Source organism: Cupressus sempervirens, chromosome 10 (assembly GCF_028749045.1).
Source record: "Cupressus sempervirens isolate cs-2001-9-10 chromosome 10, ASM2874904v1, whole genome shotgun sequence".
Lineage (NCBI taxonomy): Eukaryota > Viridiplantae > Streptophyta > Pinopsida > Cupressales > Cupressaceae > Cupressus > Cupressus sempervirens.
This window is the reverse complement of record NC_143127.1, coordinates 730,334,661-730,350,758: the sequence shown is the minus strand read 5'-3', so window position 1 is coordinate 730,350,758 and position 16,098 is coordinate 730,334,661.

Below are 16,098 nucleotides of genomic sequence, written 5' to 3'. Positions count from 1 at the left end.
ACTTGTAGTGTGGAGGATCCTTTCTGACGTACTGGTTCTTCTAACTGAGACTTTACTTGTATTGTGGTCACTCATGAGAATCGAAGAGAGCCAAATGGAATGCTAATTATTAACTTGCCAGATGACCCCACTGCCCAATTTAAACTCTCGAGTCTTGTTTTGCGGATGAATATAAAGGATCATGGTAGGCCAACTACCCACCTACCTGAGCTAATACTAAATAATTTCACTACTCGACTCAGACACCGTGTGGGGAGGATGTTTGCAACACTTTTTCCACAAGATCCAGATTTTCATGGTCGACGTGTTGTTACGTTTCACAATCAACAAGATTTTATTTTATTCTGGCACCATCGATGTTAGGTACATATTTGAAAACAAGGAGGCAAAGGAAGGCACCCCAAAAGGAAAAGTTACTAAATATTAGCAAAACTTTTTTTAGCATACATGATTCTTTTTTCTTTTTTTAGCTCTTGATAGAAGCATCATTTACTTTTATTATTGCTTTTGTCAACCTATTTTTGGCATGATATCATTCATTGTCAGACAAGTGCAATATTCTCTCATTACAAGCTTTTATTCAAACTTTTTTTAGAAAAGTTTTTTAACTCTTTTTAGTATATTCTTATCTGCCAGATCTGAACTCTATCATTATTTACTAACCTTTTTGCAGGGTTAGTTGTAACAAATTTTACATAAAAAAAAAGAAGGGGAATTCATTTTTTTTAGCACCAAGCTATCATTTAATAATTGTAATTGTGTGATTGCATACTATGATATTTTAAGTATATTTATTCAAGTATATATGGGTGCACACATATATACCAAGATAAATATACCAGCTATTACAATTTTCATACCCATGTTTACCCTTAATGGAGTTTTATACCTGATATCTATATTTAGTTGATCTTCCTTGAATCATTTTACTTAATTGGATTATGAGTAATCTTACCCATTTGCCTTCATTTTGATATTTTAATGTGCCCATAATTGCACTATTATGCATTTATTGCATCATTCTATGCCCATGTTGGCACTTTATGGTTTTATACCATTGATATACATGATTTATATGATTTTTTTTTATTTTCATAGGGAGCTTAATATTTTTTCAAGGTTAACTATGTAGGTCCCCTCAGTATAACTGATACATAGTTTCCTTATCTAGCCCATGGAGTATCCCTCCATCCTATATTGGTATGCACTCATTTTATATGGAGTTTCCCTCCATTTGATCCTATCTGTTCCATTTTGATAGGATAATATTTTTTATGGAGTTTCCCTCCATTTGGTTCTATTGGTTCCATTTTGAAAGATTATTATTTATGGAGTTTCCCTCCATGTTGTTCCATTTTCTGTTCCTCATGAAGAGGATGTTATTATTGGAGTTTTCTCTCCAAATTCAGATGATTTTTTCCAATTTGAAGGCAATATGTTGTTATATCATCATAATCCATTCTTTTGATTATCCTATCAAAAATCATGATTATTCTACCTTGATCAGCATGTCTCTCCTTTATGTTATTTTCATATATTAATGTGATAATGATTTTCATACTTCATTGCTTAGATCGTGAGTCATGTAAGTTATGGTGCTGCAGCCCATTAACTTGTAGTGGGATGATTCATTAAGTGGACTGTCTATATCCACGTGATTGATGCAAGTATCATTAGTTGGCCTTGTCTGTGGTCATTAGTGCATTAGTATGTTTCTTTCATGAGAGACTTATTGCATAAAGATTGGTCATTTTGACCCATATTATGCTCATTTTTGAGCTTATGACTTATTTTAGATATCATGTTAACTCCATTGCATGTTGGTGAACACATTCATTTATTTTTACTCAATTTGTCCTTGTTGACAATTTCTTGAGCATATACTTTATCTTGATATCAGGTTATCCATTGTTTTGTGGTAACATGTTTTACTCATTGTTTCTCTATGAGACTTTTATTATCCTTATTCAAAAGGATTTTAAATTTGCATATATGATGGCATTCTACTTGTGGATATTTTTCTTGTTCTTTTTTTTCAGGTGATCCATCAAGGAACCTTCTTGGTTTTCCACATATGAAGATGTGTCTATGCTTCCACTTGATCACATTCAAAGGACTCATGTACTTCTCTTAGATCTGCAAATGTACCATATGGCTTGAAGACAATCAAATTACTTCATATTGAAGATTAAGTTGCAGATTTTTGAAAATTATGGGTTTAATACCCTTTGATGTAATTACCCCAAGTAAAGATTAAAGGGGGGTGTTAGAAGATGTAATCTTTCCTGTGTGTATTTATAAACCAAGGTTAGAACTCCTTTCTTTATTATTATAATATATTAGGATATAAGCCAAGGTATCCTAATATATTTCTTTTTTGTCCTTTTTCACTACATCTTATTTTGTCATCTAGTGGAATATGTGAGGACAAATATATATTGTAATTTCTAATTTTAGATTATTCCTCCTTAAGAGGAATCTCACACTTGGCCTCACACACTTATGAATGGTGGCATTCATAGACATGGGAGTTACATTCTAACTCCTCTCTCTCATCTCTATTTAAGAGATGACCCTCTTCTCTCATTTAACAATGAGGTTTCTTCCTCTTCTCAATTATTGGATGAGAGACAGCTCTAATACCATGTAAGAAATGATAATGTTGAGCAAGGAACAAGAAACAATGTTACCATAAGATAAGCAACTCCAAGAGCATACACCAAGATGGTTCAACAATGGAGACAAAGATTTATAAGGGGAAAGCAAAGAAAACCCCTTGTGACATTATGATTGAGGCATGAAAAGCCTAAGAAGAAATAGAGAGAGAGCAAGAGAGCAAGAGCTCATACAATATTTGAGAAGAGGAAGAAACCTCATTATGAAATGAGATAGGAGGGTCATCTCTTAAATAGAGATGAGAGAGAGGAGTTAGAATGTAACTCCCATGTCTATGAATGCCACCATTCATAAGTGTGTGAGGCCAAGTGTGAGATTCCTCTTAAGGAGGAATAATCTAAAATTAGAAATTACAATATATATTTGTCCTCACATATTCCACTAGATGAAAAAATAAGATGTAGTGGAAAAAGGACAAAAAAGAAATATATTAGGATACCTTGGCTTATATCCTAATATATTATCATAATAAATAAAGGAGGTCTAACCTTGGTTTATAAATACACCAAGGAAAGATTACAACTTCTAACACCCCCCTTTAATCTTTACTTGGGGTAATTACATCAAGGGGTATTAAACCCATAATTTACAAAAATCTGCAACTTAATCTTCAATATGGATTAATTTGATTATCTTCAAGCCATATGGTACATTTGCAGATCCAAGAGAAGTACATGAGTCCTTTGAATGTGATCAAGTGGAAGCATAGACACATCTTCAAGAAGGTTCCTTGATAACATCACCTATCACATGTTAAACATCATAATAAGGAATGCATCAAAACTAAAATCATATAAACATGATAAAAAACATCCCAATGAAAGCATAAATCACAAGAAGCATACTCTGTGAATTGAAGTACAAGTGAACACATCTAACAATGGTCGCACTAAGATACAAGACTGCCTCTGTAGACTAGTCCCTACCAGTGGTGAAGGTAGCTACACCTCCCAACCATGTGGCACCTGTAGGTCCACACCTATTGTGTTGATAGAGATAATAAACCAACCACAACCACAAGCAAAAAAAACATCCATGGCTAACACTCATGCTAAGTAGTGTGATGACTGAATCCAAGACTAAGACAATGCATAACTATAGGTCATGTTCAAACATCTCAGAGGGCTACTATGTAGGGGTTGACATTATGGAGAGTTTCTTGGCATTGAAAAGCCCAAGATCAGATTGTGTGTCCTCAAATGGGTGCTCACACATCGTGTCCTCAAACTTAATCGGATGCTCACACATTTTATTATCTTAAGTTTTATTAGCACCTAGTATTCTCTTTAGTTATCACTTATATAAAGCTTTGTTTGCCCACCGATAGCATCATGAGCACCAGACTACAAGATAGAAGCCCCTTCCATATGCTACCCTACCCTACCCATGCTCATCCAATAATGAGTGCCTATAGGCATACAAATTCCCAACCCAACCCCAATGATCATAATATTAGAAATACCACAAAAGATTAGAACTCACAAGTCATCCAACAATGTACGTGCATGAACTCATGTGTGGTGCACCACCATCATGGAGATCATAACAAAAGGACTGGATGAGAACATAAAGCAAAAAGTCCCTCAACTGAAAGTAGAATCGAGAGGACAGATGTAACATGCATTCCAGTGCAAAAAAGATGAAAAAGTGGTTTGAAAGATATCCAAATAGATCGTCTAGGTCCACGACTCATATTGTGCCAAGAAAACTCAAGGAAAATAGGGCAGCACGTAACACAAGATAAAAATCCCAAATTTTGGAAAATTTTCAAAATTAAAACCCATTTGGCCTTTGGGTGCAAAAACCCCCAAAAATCCAAAAATAATTGAAATCAGATACTGTATGCAAAAATGGCCAGCATAATGGCTCAAAAAACCAAACCCCCATTATGAAAATAGGGGAAACATTCATACCTATCCAACCAGGCAGAACCAACAAATAGAAATGGAGGGGAACACTAGTTCTCAACCTCCTAACATACTACTATAAGAAATGGAAGTTGAAACGAATTTAAAAAAACAAAATGAGAAAGCCCTACCTGATAGAAAAAGTGGCCAAAATAGTAACTTGCCCAATAAAATAAATCATCCGTCAAATCTGTTGAAAATGAGGGCAAAGTAGAAACTCTCTGAGTTGAATCCAATGAGACCAACCTCATGTAGATCCCATGCTCATAGCTCCCAGAATGAACAAAACAAGAATTCTTCAGAAGAGGATTTCCAAATTTTCTCTCCAAATTCTATTTCTAAAATGTGAGAAGTGAATAATGAATTCACTTTTCCAATACTTATTCACTTTTCAAGTGAATAGTCGATTTTGGAAATTAGCCCACCGGAGTAGCTAAACTCTAAATTGACTCAAATGAAAATAGGTTATTAACTGTAATGGAAATTCACCTAAGGAAAAGCTGCCAAAAATAAAATCTGAAAAGATTTAAATCTCAAAAATCCAAAATCACAGAAAATAACTTAACACTTTTGCAAAAAATGTGAACTTCTAAATGCATAGATACGCTCACTTGTCTAATCACATAATGCAAATGAGTTAGGACTTACCAATCACTAAAAGGTTTAGATTTAAATAATTAAATAAGTATATGTCGACCATATAGGGATGACATTGGCAAAATATGAACAACTAGATCACTATCTCCATGTGCCACTGCCAATGATATAATTCATGCACACTAAAATATATGATCAAGTGCAATTGCATATAATATCATAGCCAAAGAAACATGTAATAAAATACCTATTTAATCCATTTACATCACTCACATTTCCAAAAAGCGTAAAAATACAAGCATGAAGTAAATCACCATAGAATAAAATCCATCACATAACATAACCAAAAAATATGTCCAAATAAACCATATAACTAGATATCATCATAGATCTACTGTCATCTCAAAATAGCATCAACATGAAAATATGATAAACTAAACAACATAGTAATATAGCATCTATGGTACCGAATCAATGTATAACATTTGACCCTCAGGTCATCACAAAGTACATATAATCAGAGTATCAAGTATCTCTCAAATCAAAATACCAAGGCATAGACTGCAAACATAAGAGGCACTACATCCTCCCTCACTAGCATAGGTTTACTCCTGGAAGCTAGCAAAAAGGTAGGGGTACAATCCCCTCAGTCATGTAGCATCTTCCCAAGTCATAGAGGACTCATCGCTCGGGTCCCATTGGACCCTTACCTTCTCTATGTCCTAACCTCATAAGGTTAGCCTCCACTATTGTAGGATACAAATGGGCTCCAAAGTAAGCTACCCATCCACTACCTACAAAGCATCCTAATCAATAACATGGGTCACATCTGGAATATACTATTATAAAACAAAAACATGAAACACATCATGGATGCATGATAGGCTAGGTGACAATACTATTTGATACACAATAGGACCAATCCTCTCAAGGATCTCAAAATGTCCAACAAAATGTGGCACCAACTTAGAACCTTTCCCATAACAAATGAGGCTCTTTCTCAAATGCACTTGCAAAAATGCTTTTTCACCAATAGAAAAGTGATGATCCAACCTATGGGCATATGCATACTTCTTCTACCTATCCTGAGCAGTAACCAAATGCTCCCTAATGCGAACAACGTGCTACTCCATATCCTAAGGCATCTTTGGACCCAAAAGAACTTGGTCCTCTAAACGATCCCAACTCAAAGGGGTATGACATGGTCTTCTATACAAGGCCTGAAAAGGTGACATGCCAAGAGAGCCATGATACCCATTATTGTATGCAAACTCAACAAGGTACAAATAGTCCTCCCACTTCACCTACCTATCCATAACATACATGCAAAGCATATTCTCAAGAACCTAATTTACTTTCTTAGGTAAACCATTGGTCTCTAGGTGATAAGCTGAACTAAAATTTAGCTATGTGCCCAAAACATGTTGGAGAGACATCCACAATGAAAAAGTAAACACTGGATCTCTATCAGAAATGATTCAATGAGGAATCGCATGCAAATGAACAATATTCACCAAGAAAACATGCGCTATAGAAGATGTTGTGTAGGATGCTCTCTTGGGTGAAAAATGTGCTACCTTGGACAACTTGTCCATTTTCACCATGATACAATCATGTCTTTGTGATGACATAGGCAACCCTATGATAAAATCAATGGATATCATATCCCACTTCCACTCCTGAATGGTATGTGGCTGAAAAATACCTGCTAGATGCTGATGCACTACCTTCACTCTCTGGCACTCAAGGCATCTAGCAACAAAATCAGCAACATTGTGTATCATCACTACCCATAAGTACAATTTTTGAGTTCAGCATGCAACTTCTTGACTCTAGGATATGCAAAATACAAAGCATGATGCACTTCTGACAAAATCAAGGTATGAAGATCACCTAACACGGGTACATAGATATGCCCCATGTAATGCAGTAGTCCATTGGACTCAAGAATATAACCTGAAAACCTCCCCACAAGGGTACATCTAGACTCGATCTCCTCCCTCACCTCCTGATACCAAGTGTCACTAGGCAAAGCCTCCAAGATAAGGCTTCGCAAATCCACTCCTAGTGACATCACTTTTACCTCATGTTGCCTTCTGCTCAAAGCATCCACAATGACATTCTCATTACCTTTAATGTAATGAACATCAAAGTGATACTCACACAAGAACTCCATCCAATGACATTGTCATGCATTCAAGTTTGGCTGAGTAAAGATATACTACAAGCTCCTATGATCGTTGTGCAACTCAAACATGTGTCCCAGAAGAAAATGCCTCCCAAAAACCAGGGCATGCACTATAACTATAAGTTCCAAATCATGATTGGGGTAGTTAAGATCATGGTCCTTGAGTTTTCTAGACTCAAAAGCAATCACTCAACCATCCTGCATTAACACTGCACCCATGCCTTACAACAAAGCATCTATGCAAACCATGAAATCAGCTATAGGATTAGGCACTGCAAGGACTCTGGTCAAACATTCCTTAAGAGCATTAAAATTTTCCTCACACTAGTTTGACGAAACAAACTTCTTCCCTTTCCTTTGAAGAGAAGTGATGAGATGGGCTACTCATGAGAAATCCTTCACAAAGCAACGGTAGTAACCTGACAATCCCATGAAACTAAAAACCTATGAGACATTAGTGAGTGCTAACCAATCCATGATAGCATGAATCTTCTCCAGGTCCACTTCAATACCATCACTAGTGATGATGTGTCCCAAATACTTCACCTCAAACTAGAGGAATTCACATTTACTCAAGTTGCCATACAACTGATGGTCTCTCAAACACTACAAAACCTAATGTAAATGGGCTTCATGCTCCTCCTCAATATTTGAATATATCACTATGTCATCCAGGAATATGATGACACGCTGATTGAGGTAAGTTCAAAATATGCTATTCATCAAACTCATAAATACTGATGATGCATTGGTTAACCCAAAGAGTACAACCGTGAACTCATAATGCCCATACTGTGTACAAAAAGCTATTCAATGAATATTAGCCTCTTGGATACAAAGTTGATGGTATCCCAACTTCAGATAAATCTTAAAGAACACTCATGCTCCCTTCATTTGATGGAACAAGTCATCTATCATCAAAAAAGGATAATGATTCTTCACCGTCACCTTATTCAACTTTCGATAATCGGTGCACAAATGCAACAAACCATCCTTCTTCTTCACGAAGATGACCAGTGCACCCCACAGGGATACACTAGGATGAATATGGCCCTTGGCCAAAAAATTCCTCCAACTACAATTTGAGCTCACTCAACTCCTGAGTAGTCATGTGGTAAGTAGCTAGTGAAATCAACTCTTCTCCTGGTACAAGATCAATCCAAAAATCAATGTCATGCTATGGTGGCATACCTAGAATCTCATAAAAAAATGCATCTACATAATCATGAAGGAGTGAGTGATCATCAAGTGTCACCGTATGACTCTTAGCTTTCTCAAGATCACTAAGAGACACAAGGAACAACTTGCAACCCTTCTACACACTCTGCTTCAGCTGATTTGCTGAGATTATATGAAGTGAGACTAGTCTCTAAAGTCTCAAAAGTTCTACCTACCCACCTATGTCATCCACACACTATACCACCTTGCGATGGCAATCGATATTTTCCTAATGGGAGGCTATCCAATCCATGACTAGCACAATGCCATACGATCCTAGAGGTAGAATGTTTAAATCCACTATGGTGGTGAAGGCTCCCAAATTCAAAACACAACTCCAAACCAACAAGTCAACAACCATCTTAGAACCTATGGCTTACTCAACCTAGCACCTATCAACTTGACACATTGCCACTAGCCCACATCGTTGAACAAGAGATGGTGAAATGAAAGAATCAAAAGCACTAGAGTCAAACAAAATTGAAGTTGAAATACTATGCAATGTACCTATAGCCTTGACTACTGTACCTTGATCCTCAACTTGAGGGTTGTCAACCACCACAAAGACTTTGTGATTCCTATCTACATCTCCTATAGTAGGCTTAGATCTCAATTCACCCTTACTAGGTCCAATGGATGGTTTAATTGAACAATCATAAGATTTATGGCTAGGTTGACCACAAGAAAAAAAATTCCCTCCAAAACTGGCACCTGTTCCACAGCCACCCTAAGTAGCACTAGGGTAAGGTGCACTACCCCTACTTGAATTTTGTTGACTACTCTATAGAGAATGATCCTGCTAAAATTTATGTCCTTGGTTCTAGTTATCACCTTTCTTTCCTGATGTACCAGAAGATTGTCCCTTCTTTCCCCAGAACTTCTTCTTACTCTTACCATGATAACCACCTTGAGAGGTTTTTGATTAGGATTGGCCCTTGCTTGAGGATTGAGTGAACTGAGCATCCTGTCTTGAATTTTGAGCACTTTAGTTTTGAAAACCAAATTTACCACTATACCCCCAAGCCATATTGCTCTCGATGATCCTTGCCTTCTCCACGGTAAGAGCAAGTGTCCTCAATTGATGAGCATGAACATCTCCAATGATGGAGTCACTGAGACCCCTAACAAAATGTTGGGTGATGAGTGCATCATCATGCCTGTAGCTTGAATACTATTTCAAACCAAGGAACTTCTTCTCATACTGATCCACCATCATAAAGCCTTGTTTAAGCATGTGGAATTCATCAATGTGAGCTTCACAATACTGTGGTGATAGAAACTTCTCTCTGAACTTTTCCTTAAAGATCTCCTAGGTGAGATCTATGACATTGATACCAAACCTTTCACTCTCTTCACCCCAAAAAATGGAACCATATTCCCTTAGCTACATGATCGCACGACAGGCCTTTATGTTTCTCCCATAAGGTAATAATGAGAAACAACACCCCATGTCAGGTAACCAAGTCTTAGCCTTGAGTCTTGTTCCTTGGCCATCAAACTCTGGTGGTTTTGACCTCTGAAGTTCCTGCATCATCTCAATCTACGTGAGATCAAAATCATCCTAACCATGGCCCCTCCATTGATTCCTTCCTTTACTAAGTGGTGTATGAGAATGTTCATGTTCACGCTCATGTTCCTCCTCTCTATGCTCTAAACAATGGGACTCTCCACGATGAGATCCCTCTTCCCACTCCTAATCATGCTGGTGCTCCTCAACACAAGGGCCCATTTGAATAAGAATTTCCTAGAGAACTAGCATCACTACCCCCAAGAGATTGTTATCAGCATTGTTATCCTATTCTCCCTCTCCTTCCTGGCATTCCTCTTCCTATTGTTCTTTTCCATGATTACCACTACGGGTACCACTATGAGCCACAAGTCTACGTGAAAAAGGCATCACTATAGGAACAACAAGATAAGGTTAGAATAAATAGATCACAAGCATAAAAGTTAAAACCATGAATGAACAAGATATAAAATAATAAAATATAATATAACAATACACAATGGAAAACAAAACCATAGTGCAAGTATAACATAGAGATCCTGATGTTGCAACATGGGCTCTAATACCAGATGTAATGCCTCGCACGAAGATCCTTGGAACAAGGATGAAATACAAGCCAGAATAAATTTATTCTTTCACAAGTGTAAGTGCACATGAAAAAAACCCACATAGATCATAAAGATCACAACAAAAGATTGAACCATCATCCCAGTACCCAACAAATCTCCAAATGCCACTACTGACTAAAATGATCGAAAATGAAGAATGCAAAACTAAATTCAAATCAAACATGTTCTGAATTAAAAATGCAACACCAAAGGGTTAAAGAACATCGAAGAGATTATCTGAATCAACTCTCAAAAATTTTAGGCCAAACAAAAAAGTGCCCACTACCTGCTCACACAAGTTTTTACAAAACCCAGGCGATACTTTAATACAACACAGGAAAGTATCGCGTGATATTTCTAAAGAAGGATGGCAACATTTTTAGGGACTAGGCAATACATCTCCTGAAGGTGTACAATAATTTAAGGTTATCATATGACATTTCTTACAAGGAGGTGCAATACTAGAAATTATTGCATGACATTTCTCCAAGAGGTGTGCAATAGAATCATGGGATGCACAATATAGTGTCAATGGGCATACAATACATTTTTGTGTTGCACCATGCTAACAAAAGGTTGCCCAAAGAACTCAAGAAAAATGCTTAAGGACAAACAACAAAATAAAACTAAGTTCAAAACTTCCAGAACAAGGAGTACCAAATCCACAATTCAAGGCATGAACACTCGAACAGGCTACTGAAAGTTGAAATCTACATCTAACCATCTAACAAGCAGTAAGAATCAAAGGTACAGAAGGAACATTGTAGTGAACTAAAACAACATCGCAATTTTTGAATAACATCACAATGAACAAAATAACTAAACTAAGTACGTGGTTCCTCCCAATTGTCAATGGCATCATAAGACCATTGTGGGCCCTAGCCATCCCCCATGTGTAGTGTCCCAAGCCACCAATCAAATTGTCGATACTATTAGGATAGGGACATCACTACTAAAACATGTTAAAAATAGAAGCATAAGGAAATCTAACATGCTAGTAGTAAAGCATAAGATAAACCTACAAGTAGATAACATCACCTATCACATGCTACACATCATAATAAGGAATGTGTCAAAACTAAGATTATATAAACATGATAAACAATATCCCAATGAAAGCATAAATCATAAGAAGCGTACTCTGTAAACTAAAGTACCAAGTGAACACATCCAACAATAGTTGCACTAGGATACAAGATCATCTCTGTACACTGGTCCCCAATAGTGCTAAAGGTAGCTATGCCTCTCAACCACATGGCACCTATAGGTCCATGCCTATCATGCTAATGGAGATAATAAACCAACCATAACCACATGCAAAACAAACATCCATGGCTAACACTAACACCAAGTAGTATGATGACTGAATCCAAGACTAAGACAATGCATAACTATAGGTCTTGGTTAGGCATCTCAAAGGGCTACTATGTAGGAGCTGACATCATGGAGAGTCACTTGGTATTGAAAAGCCCAAGCTCAGATCATGTGTCCTCAAACTTAATAAAGTGCTCACACATTTTATTATCTTAAGTTTTATTACCACCTAATATTTTCTTTAGTTATCACTTATATAAAGCTCCCTCTGCCCACCCATGGAATCATGATCATTAGGCTACAAGATACAAGCCCCCTCCATATGCTACCCTATCCTACCCATGCTCATCCAAGGATGAGTGCCCGTAGGCATGCAAATTCCCAACCCAACCCCAATGATCATAATTCTAGAAATACCATGGAAGATCGAAACTCACAAGTCATTCGAAAATGTATGAACACATACTCATGTGTGGCACACCATCATCATGAAGATCATAACAAAAGGACTGGATGAGAACACAAAGAAAAAAGTTCCTCAACCGAAAGCAGAATCGAGAGGATGGAGCACACATCCCAATGCAATAAAAGATGAAAAAAATGATCTGACAAATATCCAAATAGATCATCTAGGTCCACGACCCACATTGTGTCAAGAAAACTTGAGAAAACAGGGTGACATGCAAAATGAGATCAAAACCCCAAATTTTGGAAAAATTCCAAAATTAAAACCCATTTGGCCTTTGGGTGAGAAAACCTTGAAAATCCAAAAATAACTAAAATTGGATACCATATGCAAAAGCGGCTAGCATAATGGCTCAAAAACTCAAACCCCCATTACAAAAATAGGGAAAACAATCATACTCGCCCAACTGGGCAGAACCAGCAAATAGAAAAAAAGGGGAGCACTAGTTCTCAACCTCCTAACATATTGCTACAAGAAACGAAAGCTAAAATGGAGCGAAAAAATAAAATGAAAAAGCCCTGCCTGATAGAAAAAGGGGTCAAAATAGTAACTTGCCCAATAAAATAAATCACCTACCGAATCTACTAAAAATGATAGCAAAGTATAAACTCCTCAAGTTGAATCCAATGAGACCAACCTTACATAGATCCCATGCTCACAACTTCCAGAATGAATAAAATAAGAATCCTTCAGAAGTGGATTTCCAAATTTTCTCTCCAAATTCTATTTCTAAAATGTGAGAAGTGAATAATGAATTCACTTTTCCAATACTTATTCACTTTTTAAGTGAATAGTCAATTCTAGAAATTAGCCCGCTAGAGTAGCTAAAATCTGAATCGACTCAAATGAAAATAAGTTATTATCCTTAACGAAAATTCACCTAAGGCAAAGCTACTAGAAATTAAATTTAAAAAGATTTAAAGCCCGAAAACCCAAAATCATAGAAAATAACTTAACACTTTCGTGACAAATGCAAACTTCTAAATGCACAGATATGCTCACTAGTCTAATCACATAATGTAGATGAGTTAGGATTTACTAATCATCGAAAGGTTTAGATTTAAATAATTAAATAAGGATAGGTCGACCATATAGGGATGACATTGGCAAAATATGAATAGCTAGATCACTATCTCCATGTGCCACTACCAAGGATATAATTCTTACACACTAAAATACACGATCAAGTGTAATTGCATATAATATCATAGCCAAAGTAGCATGTAATAAAATATTTATTTAATTCATTTACATCACTCACATTTGTAGAAATCATAAAAATACAAGAATGAAGTAAATCACCACAGCATAAAATCCATCACATAACATAACCAACAAATATGTCCAAATAAACCATATAACCAGATATCATCATAGATCTATTGTCACCTCAAAATAGCATCAACATGCAAATATGATAAACTGAATAGCATAGAAATATAACATCTATGGTATTGAGTCAAAGTATAACATCCGACCCTCAGGTCATCACAAAGTACATATAATTAGAGTATCAAGTATCTCTCAAGTCAAAATAACAAATCATAGACTGCAAACACGAGAGGCACTATAGGACTACCTGGATCACCCCAATATTTGACTCACCATATGTGTTTCTTTTAGACGTGGGTGACTTATCTATGACAAATCCAATATCTATTGTGGAAAAAAACTTTGTGTGAGGCAAAGGAGCATCAACTTGTGGGCCAAGGTATTGAGTAATGAACTATATCATTTACGAGGATTTTTCTTCAATGTGCCATTGCATGTGCTAGACCCATGGAAATATATTGAAAATACACATAACAATAGTCTTCATAGGGATTTTTTCTTTCAAACCTCACAAGTGTTTATATTGACAAGATTGATTTGTCCCTTGTCCAATTCTTTGAAGACATATTTTTGCATACCCATATTATTTTCAAAACTATCACTTTGATGTTAAAATTTGGAACAAACTCTCTTATAACAATTATATTACATGAATTGGTTAGAAACTTAGCTAAAACATAGGTCCATTTAGGAACAAAGTCACAGAATTGTCTCTATTGGTCAACTATTGTATGGTGTTACTAATTAATTTTTTTTGATACTTCTAGACACAACAAAGTATCATTCTTCAATTCAAACTTGACTATATTGCTATACTAAGGTCTATTGTACTATCATACAAAAATTATTTTACTAGGTTAAACTATTATGTTTCTTCTGGAAATCATTGTAAAAAACTATCTTCTTTTCCTTTTTTGTACTACTTATTGTGTGTTAAATGTTGACACGCTTCTATGAGTCATTATATCCAAGATTTCCAAGAATGAGATCTCAAATGGCAACTCATAGCTCTCTATTCATGGAGTGCAAGGGTTTATAATGGAGGCCCTTAGTTTGTGCCCATGCAAGTACTAATCAAAATTGGCTAATGAGGATATGTAATTGTTGTAATTTATGGCAACACATGATGTACATGCTTATAGGAAATGTCAAAAATAAAGATACTTAATTTTTGGTAATCAAAAAATTGTCTAAGTATGAAATTTGGTATATAGTAGTGCATTGTTTTGTTTATAACTTTTTGTTGATGTCCTATTACGAATAGTGAAGTTAGATGGAGATATTATACATGTTAGTGATGATGTGTATAACCTCAAAAGTTAGTACAGACTATATGAAAAAGGTATATTCATGTTTTAAGTGAAATGGAATAGCAGAATTGAAGGAAAGGATTATTTTGTTCACAAAATAATTACTTGTCCAATTAGGGCTGACATCTTAGATGTTTAATCTAATTTGGAAAAGTGTATTATGGTCTTAGCTGACCTAGTAGTAATTTGTGTAAAGGCATGGTATTTATGGAAAGGACATTTTGCGATAAGAAGTGTGCTATCATGTTGAACAACTATATGCAAAGTTTTGTGAAAGATATTTTGTGATCCAAGATTGAGCTGAAGATCAGAGATCACTCAAGAAAGAAGTTAAAATACCTATATTCCAAAAATGTAATTACTTATTTGGGCAGTGAGCTCTTATTATAATTGGAAGTGCATGTTTGGATAGTGGGCTTATCTTGCATCTACTATACTACAACTCTTAATAGGGTTGGCACAACTCCTAACAGGATTGGAATATCCTAACATGGATTCAAAGTCTCTTAACAGGGACTCCTTATACTAAATTTTCTCATTGACTCCTAACAAGGTACATCCTCTAATAAGGAACTTATATATTAGTAGATTCTCTAGTGGGTATCATCCTCACTGGGGTTTTTCCTTGGCCAAGGTTTCCCTAGTTAACAAAATATGGTGTTATGAGTTATCTTTGTGCATAGTCATTGTTACTATTCAGCATTACTTTATTACTTTGTTATGTATGGTTTAAAGTTAGAAATAATATCTAGTTGGTGACTAAAGTTTTTAGATTACTGATTCACACACCCCCTCCCACTCAACAATCCCTATTTATAACAATTAGTATCAAAGTGTAGTTACTTTGAAGAGGCTTAATAGCTTGAGTAAGATCCCTATGGATATGGAATAGTTGATGAAGAACCTTGAAGAAGCTCTTGATCAAATTCATCTCCTTGCTAAAGAAAGAGATAAGCTAAAGGACAGATATGAAGA